The following is a 21411-nucleotide window of genomic DNA, read 5'->3' as shown; positions in this document are numbered from 1 at the left end:
TGTTTGTGATCCGATCTTCCAAGTCAGATGCACTTATTATGTGTTATGGTCCGTAAACCCCAGGGTGACAATAATTGGGATACTTTTCGATTAATGCTTTGTTCCAGTTCTCTATTAAAAGGAGGCCTTAATATCCCTTAGTTTCCTTACGGATCCCGCTGCCACGGGAGGGTAGGACAAAAGGTGTCGTGCAAGTTCTTTTCCATAAACACGTATGACTATTTACAGAATACATGCCTACGTTATATTTATGGACTTGAGCTAGTTCTGTTTCGCCCTAAGTTAGGACTGTTATATTATGAATATCATCCAACATAATCACAAATCCAATGCCTACGAGATTTTCACATATTGTTCTTGCTAAGTTACTACTGCTCTTGCTATTGTTACAACAACTACAAAACTGTTACCGTTGTTACTAGTTCCCACTGTTATTGTTACTACTACTATCAAACTATCATATTATTGTGCTACTATCACTCTGCTGCAGATATTTAATCTCCAGGTGTGGTTGAATTGGTAACTCAGCTGCTAATATTTACAAATATTCTTAGGGTCCCCTTGTGTCGAATCTATAAATTTGGGTTGAATACTCTACCCTCGAAAACTGTTGCGATCCCCTATACTTGTGGGTTATTAGTCACCTGTCTCCACCTTGGACCGCTCCAGTGCAATGCGAAGGGCCATCTCCTCCTCGTAGTCAAGCTCCGAGCCAGAGTCGCTGCCAGAGCTTCTCATGGTGGTGGATGGGATCAAAAAGGGAGAGGGAGAGGAGTGGACGGAGCAAGAGAGGGAGAGAGTGAGCTAGGGTTTGAGCTTGCCACTCGGATTGGGGATTTTTGTGGGGTTCGTGGTTGGTTGGGCCTGTCAGGCAGAAGCGCCATGTCAACCATATATTTGGAGGGGTGCTGGTCAGATCGTGTGTTTGTCCGTAGATTGAGAGGTCCTATTGAGTCGATTTTTTGTAACAAGTCACTGACCAGATAGCCTGCCCCAGTGTTTGAGATGGTACAAGAGACCTGGCTGTAGACGCTCTAAGAGCAACTCGAATGGGGCGACCCATCTCTTCAGCTGTCGTCCATTTGGGTAGGCGCGGACAAAAGAGGAGGCCCAACGCGCCGACCAAATCGTGTCCGCTTAGCATCCGCGCCGACGCATTTACGGCCCAAATTTGCGCCCCAATGCGTCGGCATGGACGCGGAATGGACGCCACATGTGTCCTCTCATTGTCCATAGCGTCCCCACCTGGCGGTCATCCAACTGCCTGCGGCCTACCTGGCTAGCTTAATTTATGGCCTCGGGCCCACACGTCAGTGATGGCTGTCATCCTTTTTTAAGCCGACCGTGCGGCGGGGCCGTCCTCATCCACTTCCAGCCAGCCCCCATCCCCATCTAGCACACTCTATTCCCCCGTCGCCGGCAAACCCTTGAAGAAAATATGCCCTAGAGGCAATAATAAAGTTTTCATTTTATATTTCCTTATTTCATGATATATGTTTATTATTCATGCTAGAATTGTATCAACCGGAAACTCGATACATGTGTGGATACATAGACAAAACACCATGTCCCTAGTATGCATCTACTTGACTAGCTCGTTAATCAAAGATGGTTAAGTTTCCTAGCCATAGACATTTGTTGTCATTTGATGAACGAGATCACATCATGAGGAGAATGGTGTGATGGACAAGACCCGTTCGTTAGCTTAGCATTATGATCATTCAGTTTTATTGCTACTGCTTTCTACATGTCAAATACATAATGCTCTGACTATGAGATTATGCAACTCCCGGATATAGGTGGAATGCCTTGTGTGCTATCAAACGTCACAATGTAACTGGGTGATTATAAAGATGCTCTACAGGTATCTCCGAAGGTGTTTGTTGGGTTGGCATAGATCAAGATTAGGATTTGTCACTCCGAGTATCGGAGAGGTATCTCTGGGCCCTCTAAGTAATGCACATTATAAGAAGCCTCTCAAGCAAAGTAACAAATGAGTTAGTTGCAGGATGATGCATTATGGAACGAGTAAAGAGACTTGCCGGTAACGAGATTGAACTAGGTATAAAGATACCGACGATCGAATCTGGGGCAAGTAACATACTGATGACAAAGGGAATAACGTATGTTGTCATAATGGTTCGGCAGATAAAGATCTTCGTAGAATATGTGGGAGCCAATATGAGCATCCAGGTTCCGCTATTTGTTATTGACCGGAGAGGTGTCTCGGTCATGTCTACATACTTCTTGAATCCGTAGGGTCGGCACGCTTAATGTTCGATGATGATTTGTATTATATGACTTATGAGATTTGGTGAAAGAATGTTGTTCGGAGTCCCAGATGAGATCACGGACATGTCGAGAGGTAAATATTGATATATATATGATGATAGCATTCAGACACCAGAAGTGTTCTGGGGGTACCGGGTCACCGGAAGGGGTTCCGGGCATCCTCCTGGCAGTTACATGGGCCTAATGGGACAAGAGTGGGACAAACTAGCCCCTAAGGGGCTGGTGTGCCCCATGCACTACTGGAATCAGAAGATTTGCCGTCAGCTTGCAGACGGCAAAGAATGGCTTTGCCATCAGCCAGCACAAAGCGAACGACAAAGAAGCTCTTTGCCATCAGCCAGTTCTTTGCTGTATGCCATCGGACGGTAAAGAATCTTTGCCGTCTACCATCATATGACAAACAGGTGCTGTTGGGGCCCACTGGATGCCAGTACACTCCATCAGTCCAACCCCCCTCTTTGTTGTCCGCTGGCGGACGACAAAGAGAGTACTAGTTAACGGGCTCTAATGGCGCCCTGACTCCTCTCTGTCTTCTCTCTAAACCTTCCAGATCGACCTGGCCCGACCTCGACCCTTGCCACCCCGCCCCTCGCCGCTCGTCGCCGCTCCGCCCCCTGCCGCTCGGCGCCGCCCCGGCGGCCCCCTCCTCCACCCTGGCCGGCCTGACACACCTCTCCTCCACACCCGCTTCCCCCTATCATGGCTTCCACGGCGCCCCCATCGCGCCCCTCCTCCATCTCGGCCGCCCCACCGCTCCGGCGCCCCCTCCTGCATCCCAGGCACCCCTGCCGCGCCTGAAGGTGAGACACCCCTCTTCTTCTTCTTTTTCTTTTTTAGATTTAGCTTAATTAGGTTTAGTTTAATTTAGGCTTGGTTTAGTTAGGTTTTGTTTAGGTTTTGTTTCTGTTTTTTAGGTTTAGGCTTAGATTTAGTTTAGTTTAAGTTAAGAAGAAAGATGAAAGATGAAAAAAATAGGAAGAAGAAGAAGAAGAAGAAGAAGAGGAAGAAGAAGAGGAGGAGGAAGAATAACAGGACGAGGAGGAGGAAGAAGAAGAAGATTAGGGGTGCATCACTTATGAAACTGGGTCAAGGATCAGGGTGCGTCATCGATGTAACTAGGTCGAGGATCACTGGTTGCTGAGGGGTCGGGGATGGCCGGTCACCGAGGGGTCAAGGGTCGGGGAAGAGGGTTGAGGATTGTCGGTCTCCTAGGGGATAGATGGTGGAGCCAGTGGGTCTAGCCGGTCACGATGCCGTCGCCTAGGCCGAGAATCCCCGGTCCGAATGCTGACCCGTCGACCGTGCATCGCCATACCTGAGGGTGCTTGGGGACGAGCGGGTTAGGGGGTTCCTCGGTGTCGATGGAACCCTAAATAGCAAGTATCGTCGGTGTGAGATACATGTGGCCGTCGGTGTCGAACACTACATCCACCTTCCACAAGTGACACCGGCGTCCAGCGTCCCGCAACAACAGTTCTCGGGGTCGATGGCGGTCGAACAGCTATGCGAATTTGTCTTGAAACCTCTGCGATGAGGATTAAAAGCCAAGTGTTGAAACTTGAAACACCCAAACTGACTCAAGTCGGTTTGGTTGTTTGAAATTCCAAAGCTTGCCTTTAATCCTCATCACAAAGGCTGGCAGACAAATTCACCAAGGTGTTCGACCATTGTCGGACCCAGAACTATTGTTGCGGGACACCGGGCGCCGGGGTAACTTGTGGGACGTGGATCTAGTGTTTAACACCGAGCGCCACATGTATCTCACACCGACGATACTTGCTACTTAGGGTTCCATCAACACTGAGGAACCCCCTAACCTGCTTGTCCTGTTGTAAATATTTAGTTAGGTCGACAGAAAAAATAATATTGCGATGTTACTCATCTTTCGATTTAAATGTGTAGTTTTTTCGTTGCTGCGAGGGTCTAGTGTTCGACGAGCTCCGCCCCTGCGTTCGTGGGTGAGCAAAAATGACATCTCCTCCTCCCCCCTTCATTTTCTCTGTTCCGGTCTTCGTGCCGATGAAACTTGCTAGCTTTACGTGTCTTCAATCATCAGTATGAGTGACCACTATGTGTCTCCCTTTCGAAAGGGTTAAATCTATAAATATGCATGCATTTGCATATTTATAACTGTGATTCTTTCGAACTGTCCAACATTATCCATGGACAGCCCGAGTATGTGCAGATTAGGTTCGTCTTCCCATATGCTCTGCTCCGGATCTGATGCAGAATTTTGTCAGTGCCTCCTTGTTGTTCTCCGGGTACACATCCTCTCTGCTTATTGTCGAGACGTGTATCAGAAGAATAGCGGGGAGGTGCTACCAAAATTTTGCGTCAGATCTGGAGCATAGCATTGGAAAACGAACCCAATCTACACATACTCTGGTGGGATTAGGACCTATCTTTACCTATTAGCGTCTAGGTTGGATGGACATAATAAAAGTGACAAACTCCATTAACTGATGAATATATACATGATGATATATATATATATGTATGTATATATATATATATATATTCCTTATGTGTTCAGTAGCTAGGCAAGATGAGTGATCGTGCGTGGATGTACACCGGTCACACTAGTTAGAAAGACATGACCATTGAATGGTTAACAAAAACCAAGGGATTTCTGAGAGCCACATTTGCAAATGCCCAGAGGACAACCTGGTGCCCCTGTGCCAGGTGCAACAATTGGCACGAGAGGACAGAGGATGAAATGGGCAAACACCTGCAGAAGAGGGGTTTTACGCCAGATTATACGATGTGGACATTTCATGGCGAGTCTGCCCAACGTGCCAGAGCTTAGGTGCTTCATCGTTGCACAAATGAGCATGGTATTGGGATAGAAGTGATGTCTACTATGCAACCTTCTCCTTGTAGACATTGTTGGGCCTCCAAGTGCAGAGGTTTGTAGGACAGTAGCAAATTTCCCTCAAGTGGATGACCTAAGGTTTATCAATCCGTGGGAGGCGTAGGATGAAGATGGTCTCTCTCAAACAACCCTGCAACCAAATAACAAAGAGTCTCTTGTGTCCCCAACACACCCAATACAATGGTAAATTGTATAGGTGCACTAGTTCGGCGAAGTGATGGTGATACAAGTGCAATATGGATGGTAGATATAGGTTTTTGTAATCTAAAATTATAAAAACAGCAAGGTAACTAATGATAAAAGTGAGCACAAATGGTATTGCAATGCGTTGAAACAAGGCCTAGGGTTCATACTTTCACTAGTGCAAGTTCTCTCAACAATAATAACATAATTGGATCATATAATAATCCCTCAACATGCAATAAAGAGTCACTCCAAAGTCACTAATAGCGGAGAATAAACGAAGAGATTATGGTAGGGTACGAAACCACCTCAAAGTTATTCTTTCTGATCGATCTATTCAAGAGTCGGTAGTAAAATAACACGAAGCTATTCTTTCCATTCGATCTATCCTAGAGTTCGTACTAGAATAACACCTTAAGACACAAATCAACCAAAACCCTAATGTCACCTAGATACTCCAATGTCACCTCAAGTATCCGTGGGCATGATTATATGATATGCATCACACAATCTCAAATTCGTCTATTCAACCAACACAAAGTACTTCAAAGAGTGCCCCAAAGTTTCTATTGGAGAGTCAAGACGAAAACATGTGCCAACCCCTATGCATAAGTTCACAATGTCACGGAACCCGCAAGTTGATCACCAAAACATACACCAAGTAGATCACGTGAATATCCCATTGTCACCACAGATAAGGACATGCAAGACATACATCAAGTGTTCTCAAATCCTTAAAGACTCAATCCGATAAGATAACTTCAAAGGGAAAACTCAATCCATTACAAGAGAGTAGAGGGGGAGAAACATCATAAGATCTAATTATAATAGCAAAGCTTGCAATACATCAAGATCGTGCCATATCAAGAACATGAGAGAGAGAGAGATCAAACACATAGCTACCGGTACATACCCTCAGCCCCGAGGGTGAACTACTCCCTCCTCATCATGGAGAGCGCCGGGATGATGAAGATGGCCACCGGTGATGGATCCCCCCTCCGGTAGGGTGCCAGAACAGGGTCCCGATTTGTTTTTGGTGGCTATAGAGGCTTTCGGCGACGGAAATCCCGATCTATTGTGCTCCTGGATGTTTTCGGGGTATATGGATATATATAGGCGAAATAAGTCGGTCAGGGGAGCCACGAGAGGCCCACGAGGGTGGGGGCGCACCCTGGACCCTCGTGGCCACCTTGTTGCTTCCCTGACGTCTACTCCAAGTCTCCTGGATTGCGTTTGTTCCAAAAATAACTCTCCTGAAGGTTTCATTCCGTTTGGACTCCGTTTGATATTCCTTTTCTGCGAAACACTTAAATAGGCAAAAAAACAGCAATTTGGACTGGGCCTTAGGTTAATAGGTTAGTCCAAAATAATATAAAAGTGTATAGTAAAGCACATTAAACATCCAAAACGGGTAATATAATAGCATGGAACAATCAAAAATTATAGATACGTTGGATACTGTTGGAAATATGCCCTAGAGGCAATAATAAATTGATTATTATTATATTTCCTTGTTCATGATAATCGTTTATTATCCATGCTAGAATTGTATTGCTAGGAAACTCAGATACATGTGTGGATACATAGACAACACCATGTCCCTAGTAAGCCTCTAGTTGACTAGCTCGTTAATCAATAGATGGTTACGGTTTCCTGACCATGGACATTGGATGTCGTTGATAACGGGATCACATCATTAGGAGAATGATGTGATGGACAAGACCCAATCCTAAGCCTAGCACAAGATCATGTAGTTCGTATGCTAAAGCTTTTCTAATGTCAAGTATCATTTCCTTAGACCATGAGATTGTGCAACTCCGGGATACCGTAGGAGTGCTTTGGGTGTGCCAAACGTCACAACGTAACTGGGTGGCTATAAAGGTACACTACGGGTATCTCTGAAAGTGTCTGTTGGGTTGGCACGAATCGAGATTGGGATTTTGTCACTCCGTGTAAACGGAGAGGTATCTCTGGGCCCACTCGGTAGGACATCAGCATAATGTGCACAATGTGACCAAGGGGTTGATCACGGGATGATGTGTTACGGAACGAGTAAAGAGACTTGCCGGTAACGAGATTGAACAAGGTATCGGTATACCGACGATCGAATCTCGGGCAAGTACCATACCGCTAGACAAAGGGAATTGTATACGGGATTGATTGAGTCCTTGACATCGTGGTTCATCCGATGAGATCATCGTGGAACATGTGGGAGCCAACATGGGTATCCAGATCCCGCTGTTGGTTATTGACTGGAGAACGTCTCGGTCATGTCGGCATGTCTCCCGAACCCGTAGGGTCTACACACTTAAGGTTCGATGACGCTAGGGTTAAAAAGGAAGCTTGTATGTGGTTACCGAATGTTGTTCGGAGTCCCGGATGAGATCCCGGACGTCACGAGGAGTTCCGGAATGGTCCGGAGGTAAAGATTTATATATAGGAAGTCCTGTTTCAGCCATCGGGACAAGTTTCGGGGTCATCGGTATTGTATCGGGACCACTGGAAGGGTCCCGGGGGCCCACCGGGTGGGGCCACCTGCCCCGGGGGGCCACATGGGCTGTAGGGGGTGCGCCTTGGCCTACATGGGCCAAGGGCACCAGCCCCTAGAGGCCCATGCGCCAAGATATAGGAAAAAGGGGAGAGTCCTAAAAGGGGAAGGCACCTCCGAGGTGCCTTGGGGAGGATGGACTCCTCCCCCCCTCTTAGCCGCACCCCTTCCTTGGAGGAAGGGGCAAGGCTGCGCCTCCCCCTCTCCCCTGCCCCTATATATAGTGGAGGGGAGGGAGGGCATCGATACCTGAGCCCTTGGCGCCTCCCTCCCTCCCGTGACACCTCCTCCTCTCCCGTAGGTGCTTGGCGAAGCCCTGCAGGATTGCCACGCTCCTCCATCAGCACCACGCCGTTGTGCTGCTGCTGGATGGAGTCTTCCTCAACCTCTCCCTCTCTCCTTGCTGGATCAAGGCGTGGGAGACATCGTCGAGCTGTACGTGTGTTGAACGCGGAGGTGCCGTCCGTTCGGCACTAGATCATCGGTGATTTGAATCACGACGAGTACGACTCCATCAACCCCGTTCACTTGAACGCTTCCGCTTAGCGATCTACAAGGGTATGTAGATGCACTCTCCTTTCTACTCGTTGCTGGTCTCTCCATAGATAGATCTTGGTGATACGTAGGAAAATTTTTGAATTTCTGCTACGTTCCCCAACAGTGGCATCATGAGCTAGGTCTATTGCGTAGATTCTTTGCACGAGTAGAACACAAAGTAGTTGTGGGCGTCGATATTGTTCAATATGCTTGTCGTTACTAGTCTTATCTTGATTCGGCGGCATCGTGGGATGAAGCGGCCCGGACCAACCTTACACGTACGCTTACGTGAGACCGGTTCCACCGACAAACATGCACTAGTTGCATAAGGTGGCTGGCAGGTGTCTGTCTCTCCCACTTTAGTCGGATCGGATTCGATGAAAAGGGTCCTTATGAAGGGTAAATAGCAATTGGCATATCACTTTGTGGTTCATGCGTAGGTAAGAAACGTTCTTGCTAGAAACCCATAGCAGCCACATAAAACATGAAAACAACAATTAGAGGACGTCTAACTTGTTTTTGCAGGGTATGCTATGTGATGTGATATGGCCAAAAAGGATGTGATGAATGATATATGTGATGTATGAGATTGATCATGTTCTTGTAATAGGAATCACGACTTGCATGTCGATGAGTATGACAACCGGCAGGAGCCATAGGAGTTGTCTTTATTTATTTGTGACCTGCGTGTCAACTTAAACGTCATGTAATTACTTTACTTTATTGCTAACCATTAGCCATAGTAGTAGAAGTAATAGTTGGCGAGGCAACTTCATGAAGACACGATGATGGAGATCATGATGATGGAGATCATGGTGTCATGCCGGTGACGATGATGATCATGGAGCCCCGAAGATGGAGATCAAAAGGAGCAAAGTGATGATGGCCATATCATGTCACTATTTGATTGCATGTGATGTTTATCATGTTTATACATCTTATTTTCTTAGAACAACGGTAGTAAATAAGATGATCCCTTACAACAATTTCAAGAAGTGTTCTCCCCTAACTGTGCACCGTTGCGACAGTTCGTGTTTCGAAGCACCACGTGATGATCGGGTGTTAGATTCTAACGTTCACATACAACGGGTGTAAGACAGATTTACACACGCGAAACACTTAGGGTTAACTTGACGAGCCTAGCATGTACAAACATGGCCTCGGAACATGGAGACCGAAAGGTCGAACATGAGTCGTATAGAAGATACGATCAACATGAAGATGTTCACCGATGATGAATAGTCCGTCTCACGTGATGATCGGACACGGCCTAGTTTGACTCGGATCATGTAATCACTTAGATGACTAGAGGGATGTCTATCTGAGTGGGAGTTCATAAGATGAACTTAATTATCCTGAACATAGTCAAAAGGTTTTTGCAAATTATGTCGTAGCTCACGCTATAGTTCTACTGTTTAGATATGTTCCTAGAGAAAAATTAGTTGAAAGTTGATAGTAGCAATTATGCGGACTAGGTCCGTAAACTGAGGATTGTCCTCATTGCTTCATAGAAGGCTTATGTCCTTAATGCACCGCTCAGTGTGCTGAACCTCGAACGTTGTCTGTGGTTGTTGCGAACATCTGACATACACGTTTTGATAACTACGTGATAGTTCAGTTAAACGGTTTAGAGTTGAGGCACCAAAGACGTTTTTGAAACATCGCGAAACATATGAGATGTTTTGAGGGCTGAAATTGGGATTTCAGGCTCGTGCCCATGTCAAGAGGTATAAGACCTCAGATGACTTTCTTAACCTGCAAACTAAGGAGAAAAGCTCAATTGTTAAGCTTGTGCTCAGATTGTCTGAGTACAACAATCATTTGAATCGAGTGGGAGTTGATCTTCCAGATAAGACAGTGATGGTTCTCCAAAGTCATTGCCACCAAGCTGTTAGAGCTTCGTGATGAACTATAACATATCAGGGATAGATATGATGATCCTTGAGGTATTCGCGATGTTTGACACCGCGAAAGTAGAAATCAAGAAGGAGCATCAATTGTTGATGGTTGGTGAAACCACTAGTTTCAAGAAGGGCAAGGGCAAGAAGGGATACTTCATGAAACGGCAAATCAGCTGCTGCTCTAGTGAAGAAACCCAAGGTAAAACCCAAACCCGAGACTAAGTGCTTCTGTAATAAGGGGAACAACCACTAGAGCAGAATTACCCTACATACTTGGTAGATAAGAAGGCTGGCAAGGTCGATAGAAGTATATTGGATATACATTGTGTTAATGTGTACTTTGCTAGTACTCCTAGTAGCACCAGGGTATTAGATACCGGTTCGGTTGCTAAGTGTTAGTAACTCGAAACAAAAGGCTACGGAATAAACGGAGACTAGCTAAAGGTGAGCTGACGATATGTGTTGGAAGTTTTTCCAAGCTTGATATGATCAAGCATCGCACGCTCCCTCTACCAAAGAGATTGGTGTTAAACCTAAATAATTGTTATTTGGTGTTTGCGTTGAGCATAGACATGATTGGATTACGTCTATCGCAATACGGTTATTCATTTAAGGAGAATAATGGTTACTCTGTTTATTTGAATAATACCTTCAATGGTCTTACACCTAAAATGAATGGTTTATTAAATCTCGATCGTAGTGATGCACATGTTCATGCCAAAAGATAGTAATTATAGTACCACCTACTTGTGGCACTGCCACGTAAGTCATATCGGTATAAAACACATGAAGAAGCTCCATATTGATGGATCTTTGGGCTCACTCGTTTTTGAAAAGTTTGAGACATGCGAACCATGTCTATTGGTGTATATGCATGAAGAAACTCCATGCAAATGGACCGTTTTGACTCACTTGATTTTGAATCACTTGGGACATGCAAATCATACCACATGGGCAAGATGACTGAAAAGCCTCATTTTCAGTAAGATGGAACAAGATAGCAACTTGTTGGAAGTAACACATTTTGATGTGTGCAGTCCAATGAGTGCTGAGGCATGCAGTGAATATCGTTATGTTCTTACTTCACAGATGATTCGAGTAGATGTTGAGTATATTTACTTGATGAATCACGAGTCTGAATTATTGAAAGGTTCAAGTAATTTCAGTGTGAAGTTGAAAGATCATCGTGACAGGAGGATAAAAGATCTATGATATGATCATAGAGATGAATATCTGAATCACGAGTTTGGCACAGAATTAAGACATTGTGGAAATTGTTTCACAACTGATACAACCTGGAACACCATAGTGTGATGGTGTGTCCAAACGTCATAGTTGCACCCTATTGGATATGGTGCATACCATGATGTCTCTTATCGAGTTACCACTATCGTTCATGGGTTAGGCATTAGAGACAACCACATTCACTTTAAATAGGGCACCACATAATTTCGTTGAGACGACACCGTATGAACTATGGTTTGGAGAAACCTAAGTTGCCGTTTCTTGAAAGTTTGGGGCTGCGACGCTTATGTGAAAAGGTTTCAGGTTGATAAGCTCGAACCCAAAGCAGATAAAATGCATCTTCATAGGACACCCAAAAACAGTTGAGTAGACCTCCTAATTCAGATCCGAAAGCAATAGGGATTGTTTCTTGAATCGGGTCCTTTTTCGAGGAAAGGTTTCTCTCGAAAAGTTGAGTGGGAGGATGGTGGAGACTTGATGAGGTTATTGAACCGTCACTTCAACAAGTGTGTAGCAGGGCACAGGAAGTTGTTCCTGTGGCACGTACACCAACTGAAGTGGAAGCTTATGATAGTGATCATGAAACTTCGGATCGAGTCACTACCAAACCTCGTGGGATGACAAGGATGCGTACTACTTCAGAGTGGTACGTAATCCTGTCTTGGAAGTCATGTTGCTAGACAACAATGAACCTACGAGCTATGGAGAAGCGATGGTGGGCCCGGATTCCGATAAATGGCTCAAGGCCATAAAACCCGAGAGAGGATCCATGTATGAAAACAAAGTGTAGACTTTGGAAGAACTACTTGATGGTCGTAAGGCTGTTAGGTACATATGGATCTTGAAAGGAAGACAGACAATGATGGTAAGTGTCACCATTGAGAAAGCTCGACTTGTCGTTAAGATGTTTTTCGACAAGTTCAAGGAGTTGACTACGATGAGACTTTCTCACTCGTAGCGATGCTAAGAGTCTGTTGGAATTATATTAGCAATTACTGCATTATTTATGAAATCTTGCAGATAGGATGTCAAAACATTGTTTCCTCGACGATTCTTGAGGAAAGGTTGTATGTGATACAACCGGAAGGTTTTGTCTATCCTGAAATATGCTAATAAGTATGCAAAGCTCCAGCAATTCCTTCTGAGGACTGGAGTGAGCATCTCGGAGTTGGAATGTATGCTTTGATGATGATCAAAGATTTTGGGTGTATACAAAGTTTATGAGAAACTTGTATTTCCAAAGAAGTGAGTGGGAGCACTATAGAATTTCTGATGAGTATATGTTGTTGACATATTAATGATCAGAAATGACGTAGAATTTCTGGAAAGCATATAGGGTTATTTGGAAAGTGTTTTCAATGGAAAACCTGGATTAAGCTACTTGAACATTGAGCATCAAGATCTATAAGGATAGATCAAAACGCTTAATAGTACTTTCAAATGAGCACATGCCTTGACGTGATCTTGAAGGTGTTCAAGATGGATCAGTCAAAGAAGGAGTTCTTGCCTGAGTTGTAAGGTATGAAGTTAAGACTTAAAGCTCGACCATGGCAAAATAGAGAGAAAGGAACGAAGGTCGTCCCCTATGCTTAAGACATAGGCTCTACAGTATGCTATGCTGTGTACCGCACCTGAAGTGTGCTTTACCATGAGTCAGTCAAGGGGTACAAGAGTGATCCAAGAATGGATCACAGGACAGCGGTCAAAGTTATCCTTAGTAACTAGTGGACTAAGGAATTTTCTCAATTATGGAGGTGGTAAAAGAGTTCGTCGTAAAGGGTTATGTCGATGCAAGCTTAACACCTATCCGGATAGCTCTGAGTAGAGATACCGGATACGTATAATGGAGCAACAATTTAGAATAGCTCCAAGTAGAACAGTTATTTGGAATAGCTCCAAATAGAACATGGTAGCTACATCTAGGAGATGACATAGAGATTTGTAAAGCACACACGGATCTGAAAGGTTCAGACCCGTTGACTATAACCTCTCTCACAAGCATAACATGATCAAACCCAGAACTCTTTGGGTGTTAGTCACATGGGGATGTGACCTTGAGTGTTAATCACATATCGATGTGAACTAGATTATTGACTCTAGTGCAAGTGGGAGACTGTTGGAAATATGCCCTAGAGGCAATAATAAATTGATTATTATTATATTTCCTTGTTCATGATAATCGTTTATTATCCATGCTAGAATTGTATTGATAGGAAACTCAGATACATGTGTGGATACATAGACAACACCATGTCCCTAGTAAGCCTCTAGTTGACTAGCTCGTTAATCAATAGATGGTTACGGTTTCCTGACCATGGACATTGGATGTCGTTGATAACGGGATCACATCATTGGGAGAATGATGTGATGGACAAGACCCAATCCTAAGCCTAGCACAAGATCATGTAGTTCGTATGCTAAAGCTTTTCTAATGTCAAGTATCATTTCCTTAGACCATGAGATTGTGCAACTCCCGGATACCGTAGGAGTGCTTTGGGTGTGCCAAACGTCACAACGTAACTGGGTGGCTATAAAGGTACACTACAGGTATCTCTGAAAGTGTCTGTTGGGTTGGCACGAATCGAGATTGGGATTTTGTCACTCCGTGTAAACGGAGAGGTATCTCTGGGCCCACTCGGTAGGACATCATCATAATGTGCACAATGTGACCAAGGGGTTGATCACGGGATGATGTGTTACGGAACGAGTAAAGAGACTTGCCAGTAACGAGATTGAACAAGGTATCGGTATACCGACGATCGAATCTCGGGCAAGTACCATACCGCTAGACAAAGGGAATTGTATACGGGATTGATTGAGTCCTTGACATCGTGGTTCATCCGATGAGATCATCGTGGAACATGTGGGAGCCAACATGGGTATCCAGATCCCGCTGTTGGTTATTGACCGGAGAATGTCTTGGTCATGTCTGCATGTCTCCCGAACCCGTAGGGTCTACACACTTAAGGTTCGATGACGCTAGGGTTATAAAGGAAGCTTGTATGTGGTTACCGAATGTTGTTCGGAGTCCCGGATGAGATCCCGGACGTCATGAGGAGTTCCGGAATGGTCCGGAGGTAAAGATTTATATATAGGAAGTCTTGTTTCAGCCATCGGGACAAGTTTCGGGGTCATTGGTATTGTATCGGGACCACCGGAAGGGTCCCGGGGGCCCACCGGGTGGGGCCACCTGCCCCGGTGGGTCACATGGGCTGTAGGGGGTGCGCCTTGGCCTACATGGGCCATGGGCACCAGCCCCTAGAGGCTCATGCGCCAAGATATAGGAAAAAGGGGAGAGTCCTAAAAGGGGAAGGCACCTCCGAGGTGCCTTGGGGAGGATGGACTCCTCCCCCCCTCTTAGCCGCACCCCTTCCTTGGAGGAAGGGGCAAGGCTGCGCCTCCCCCCTCTCCCCTGCCCCTATATATAGTGGAGGGGAGGGAGGGCATCGATACCTGAGCCCTTGGCGCCTCCCTCCCTCCCGTGACACCTCCTCCTCTCCCGTAGGTGCTTGGCGAAGCCCTGCAGGATTGCCATGCTCCTCCATCAGCACCACGCCGTTGTGCTGCTGCTGGATGGAGTCTTCCTCAACCTCTCCCTCTCTCCTTGCTGGATCAAGGCGTGGGAGACATCGTCGAGCTGTACATGTGTTGAACGCGGAGGTGCCGTCCGTTCGGCACTAGATCATCGGTGATTTGAATCACGACGAGTACGACTCCATCAACCCCATTCACTTGAACGCTTCCGCTTAGCGATCTACAAGGGTATGTAGATGCACTCTCCTTCCCCTCGTTGCTAGTCTCTCCATAGATAGATCTTGGTGACACGTAGGAAAATTTTGAATTTCTGCTACGTGCCCCAACAGATACGTATCAGGAAGACATGGTGCAAGACTTTGATGATGCTCGGGTCGGACGATGAGATGGAGGAATCTCCAAGGGCCTTCGATAAAATGTTAGAGTCTTCAAAATGTCCTCTCCACGAGCACACTGAGCTTTGTCAGCTGGATGCCATCTCACAAATAATGGATCGAAAGGCTCAATTCAAATTGGGCAGAGAATGCAACGACACGATGATGACATTATTTGGATGTTTTCTTCCCAAAGGCCATGTACTACCTGCAAACCTGTACCAGTCAGATAAAATCCTCTGTGCTCTTAAGATGCCCTATGATAAGCTACATGCCTATGAGAATGGATGTGCCTTATTTAGGCTTTAGTATGCGGACTTGAACTATTGTCTAATTTGCAGGTCATGCAGGTATGTTGTGGTAGACAACAGTATGGATGCGAAGACGCAGACTAAAATCCCCGTTAATGTTCTTCGGTATATATACCAATCGTACAAAGACTTTACCGTCTTTTCATGGTCAAAGAGATGGCAAGACAGATGACATGGCACAAAACGGGCAAAAGAATCCAACTAGATGCAGATGGGAAGCTGATGATGGTGCACACATCGGACGGTGAAGCGTGGAAGCGCTACGATGCATTACATGACAACAAAGCGGCAGATCCGAGGCATCCTCGAGTCGCCATAGATGGGTTCAGTGTGTTTGTTCCGTCAGCAACCCAATATGCTTGTTGGCCCGTATTTGTCATTCCACTCAATCCCCCCCCCCCCCCCGTCGGACAGATTATGCAAAGAAAGAACATTTTCCTGATGTTGATAATTCCAGGGCCCAACTATCCAGGGAAGAATATGAATGTGTACATGCAGACGCTGAAGGACGAATTGCAAGAAGCCTGGGATAATGGGTTCAAGGCATACGATGCCATTAGCAAAAAGAACTTCATAATGCCTTTCTGGTACATGTACTCGACACATGACTTGCCGGCGTATGCGCTATTCGTTGGCTGGTGTGTGCATGGAAGGTTCCCGTGCCCCACATGCAAGGGAGCTCTTCAGTTTCATTGGCTTCAGGCCGGTTGCAAGTTTTCTTGCTTTGACTTGCATAGACCGTCCCTACATCCTCACCATAAGTTCAGGAAAGACAAGCAGAACTTCATCAAAGGTAGAGTTGTCAAAAACTTTGCACCACCTCCGTTGACAGGCCAAGAGATCCTGGATCAGTTAAACGCTCTCGAGCCATATCTAGAGCGTCCAGGTATATCAAGGGGTATAATTCGCGACACGCCTGGACTCACAAGACATACTTGTGGGATCTGCCTTACTTCAAAGGCCTCCTTTGCCCACACAACATCGACGTGATGCACACTGAGAAGAATATCGTCGAGGCACATTTTGGTACATTGTTCGACATAGGTGGGAAGTCAAAGGATAATCCTAAAGCAAGAGTCCATCAGGAGGCGCTATGTCATAGACCGTTACAAAACATGCAACCACCGAAAGGAAAGAAGAACTGGACAAAGCCAAAGGCATGGTTCGGTCTTGGAAGGCCAGCTATGAGGGAAATTATCTTGTGGGTGAAAACGCAGTTGATGTTCCCCGATGGGTATGTAGCGAATCTAAAGAGGGGAGCGAGTCTTGATAAATTGAAGATATTTGGTCTCAAGAGTCATGATTGGCACATATGGATTGAGCGGGTAATGCCTGTGATGTTGCGTGGCTTCTTCCCTGAGGATTAATGGCTACTACTGGCAGAGTTGAGCTATTTCTTCCATGTTCTTTATGCGAAAGAACTAGTGCCTGACCTGGTAGAAGATATGGAAGAGTTGGCGCCGGAGTTGATCTGCAAGTTAGAGAAGATATTTCTGCCGGGCTTCTCTAATCCAATGTAGCACTTGATTTTGCATCTCCCAACCAAGGCAAGATTGGGGGGCGTGCAAAATCATTGGTGCTACAAAACTGAGAGTAGCAGAAGACGCTTCGAGCAGAATGTAAAAATAAACATAGAATTGAAGCATCAATGGCCGAGGCATTCATTACTGAGGAGGCAGCAAACTTCTGACAGCACACTACGAAGCCAAAAATCGTCATTTGCGTAATCCGAAGCCTCGGTACAGTGCTAGCGACCCTAAAAAGGGTGGATCCAACCTCATCCTCTTCAAAGGGGATCTCACACCAGCCGGTGCTTCTAATTCCGTAACGTTGGATGTCAATAATGGCGGACCATTTTGTTGTATATCTTCAACAACCTAACAGAAGTGCGGCCGTACATCGAGTAAGTTCTCGGTATATTGTTTCGCAACTTATAATTCCTTTGAACTGCTCTTATTATGGGATAAATTTGATACAGTCGATACGTCGCCAAGTTCTGTATTATGTTTCAATAGGCAACCCAAGTTTTCTATCTACCGTGGCTTGTCAAAGTGATCCAATTCTCAATGGTTGGTATGTCATTTATGAAGTGCTGCCACATATTAGACCACCTCCCCCCCCCCCCCGCAATGAAGAGGATTATGAACCTCACATTAACCCAGACACATATGAAGGAGAATTCTTTCAAGAAACACGTCTTTCCGAAAAATGTTTCAAGAAACGGTCTACTTCACCCCAGAATAGTGAAGTAGACAGCGACACTGAACCCGACTTCACCCCTCAGCCAGAACAAGAAGAGCCTGAACTAGAAGAGTGTTGGAAATATGCTCTAGAGGAAATAATAAAATGGTTATTATTGTATTTCATTGTTCATGATAATTGTCTATTGTTTATGCTATAATTGTATTAACTGGAAACCGTAATACATGTGTGAATACATAGACCACAACATGTCCCTAGTGAGCCTCTAGTTGACTAGCTCGTTGATCAACAGATGTTCATGGTTTTCTGACCATAGACATTGGATGTCATTGATAACGGGATCACATCATTAGGAGAATGATGTGATGGACAAGACCCAATCCTAAGCATAGCACAAGATCGTGTAGTTCATTTGCTAAGAGCTTTTCTAATGTCAAGTATCATTTCCTTAGACCATGAGATTGTGCAAATCCCGGATACCATACGAATGCTTTGGGTGTACCAAATGTCACAACGTAACTGGGTGGCTATAAAGGTGCACTACATGTATCTCCAAAAGTGTCTATTGGGTTGGCACGAATCGAGAGTGGGATTTGTCACTCCGTATGACGGAGACGTATCTCTGGGCCCACTAGGTAATGCATCATCATAATGAGCTCAATGTGGCTAAGTAGTTAGTCACGGGATCATGCATTATGGAACGAGTAAAGTGACTTGCCGGTAACGAGATTGAACGAGGTATTGGGATACCAGCGATCGAATCTCGGGCAAGTAACGTACCGATTGACAAAGGGAATTGTATACGGGGTTGCTTGAATCCTTGACATCGTGGTTCATCCGATGAGATCATCGTGGAACATGTGGGAGCCAACATGGGTATCCAGATCCCATTGTTGGTTATTGGCCAGAGAGCTGTCTCGGTCATGTCTGCATGATTCCCGAACCCGTAGGGTCTACACACTTAAGGTTCGGTGACGCTAGAGTTGTTATGGGAATTAGTGTGCAGTTACTGAATGTTATTCGGAGTCCCGGAGGAGATCCTAGATGTCACGAGGAGTTCCAGAATGGTCCGGAGGTAAAGATTCATATATGGGAAGTCCTATTTTGGCCACCGGAAAATGTTCGGGATTTTTCGGTATTGTACCGGGAAGGTTCTAGAAGGTTCCGGAGTGGGGCCCACCTGCATGGTGGGACCCACATGAACGTGGGTAGTGGGGGCAAGGCCCCACACCCCTGGTCAAGGTGCACCAAGATCCCCCCTTAGAAGGAATAAGATCATATCCCGAAGGGATAAGATCAAAGATCCCTAAACGGGGGGGATAACAAACGGTGCGGAAGGAAATGATGGGATTTCTTTCCTCCCACCTTTACCTACGCCCCAATGGACTTGGAGGGCAAGAAACCAGCCCCCTCCACCCCTATATATAGTGGGGAGGCGCATGGGAGCTTCACCCTTGCCCCTGGCGCAGCCCTCCCCCTCTCTAACTCCACCTCCTCCTGGGTAGTGCTTGGCGAAGCCCTGCCGGAGAACTGCAAGCTCCACCACCACGCCGTCGTGCTGCCGGAGCTCTCCCTCAACTTCTCCTCTCCCCTTGCTGGATCAAGAAGGAGGAGACGTCCCCGGGCTGTACGTGTGTTTAACACGGAGGCGCCATCCGTTCGGCGTTACATCGGATCTTCCGTGATTTGAATCACCACGAGTACGACTCCCTCATCCGTATTCTTGTAACGCTTCCGCATCGCGATCTTCAAGGGTATGAAGATGCACTCATCATCTCCCTCTCTTGTTGCTAGAATCTCCATAGATTTATCTTGGTGATGCGTAGAAAATTTTGAAATTCTGCTACGTTCCCCTACAAAGAGGTTACTGCTGCGGATGACCTGTCAATGCTTGACCGATTACGTAAAGGTGGCCTTCCACATGATGATGCATTTATTAATGATGATGAAGACCACGTCATTACTGATAGTGATGATGATGATGCATTTATTGATCTCGAAGCATTTATTGAACCCGACAATCTAGATTATTATTAGGTATTCAATTTTTTATGTTGTACTTGATTTATATGGTTACTTGTATGATTGTATGATTTATATAGTTACTTGTATAGTTTTCTTACTTTGTATGATTGTTTGTTATACATAGTGCCATGGTCTTGATATCCGTCCCTTCGGCCCTCGCCCGCTTTATGATTCCGAATTTGCAACTGACCCTCTTGTCGAGAAGTTAAATTTAGTTGAAAAAGAAAAGTAGTATTTGAAAGAAAAATTAAAAGAATTGAAGAAGATAAGATGAAATTGGAGTTGTATGTTGTCGATGTCATTGATGATCACAAGATGAAGATTAATGCAATGTGCTTGAAGATTAAGAAGATTAGAAAATATGCCATTGATAATGAGGCTTGGTATCATTATGCCGTTGGATCAATTGTTACCTTAGTTGCGGTCTTCATCGCATTTGTTGTGATGAGGGTAAGTTTTCTCTAGTGTTTTGCTTAACAAATGCATACTTAGCTTTCTTTCCTCCTAAATTGCATAATTACCTAAGTTAGACAAAAATGAGCTATACTTAGCTTCTTTAGTTCATTTATGACATACTTAGCATACTTAGGTCAAAAATGGCATGATAATCTTTGTTACCTCCAAAATGATATAGACTTAGCTTATTTTCCTCGAAAATGACATAATAACCTTACTAAGCTCCAAAATGACCTATTTACCTAGCTTAGCTCTAAAATGACCTACACTTAGCATTTTTAACAAGCTTAGCAATAAGATGGCATTTTACCTACCATAGTTAGAAGAAGAAGAAGATAAAGAAGATGGGACGAGAAAAATAAAGAGAAGAAAAAATCTTCTTCTTCTTCTTCTTTTTCTTCTTCTTCTTCTAGCTAGTCTTGTTCTTCTTCTAACTTTCTTCTTTCCCAATTTGTAGATTTGCTTTAGATGAGGAAGCTTGCGTTGATGGAGTCTACTCTTTTCTTTATGCTTCCTTCTTGTTTTGATTTTGTAGGATGAACAATGTGAAACTTGCTACCTATATATGTATGTATGGATGAAACCATTGTATGCTTGTTGTTGGATATATTGGCTAGCTATATATGTTGCATCTGGACTTTTGATTTGCTATGTATTTGTGTTGGATGATCATATCCATATGGCAGGGATATAATTTGGTATGTATATGTGTTCGTATGCTTGTTGAAAGTATTTTCATATGTGTATATATATACCTGTCAAATTGTGTGAAATTGAATGAATTTAAGAAAAAACAGAAAATACGGGGGCTATACAGGCACTTTGCCGTCTGCTGGCAGACGGCAAAGAGCTTTGCCATCAGCCAGCAGATGGCAAATATGCCACGTGTCAGCTACCTGTCCAACCTGGGGGCAATGGGCTGGCCTATATG

Source organism: Triticum aestivum, chromosome 6B (assembly GCF_018294505.1).
Source record: "Triticum aestivum cultivar Chinese Spring chromosome 6B, IWGSC CS RefSeq v2.1, whole genome shotgun sequence".
Taxonomy (NCBI): Eukaryota; Viridiplantae; Streptophyta; class Magnoliopsida; order Poales; family Poaceae; genus Triticum; species Triticum aestivum.
Note: the sequence above shows the minus strand (reverse complement) of the source record.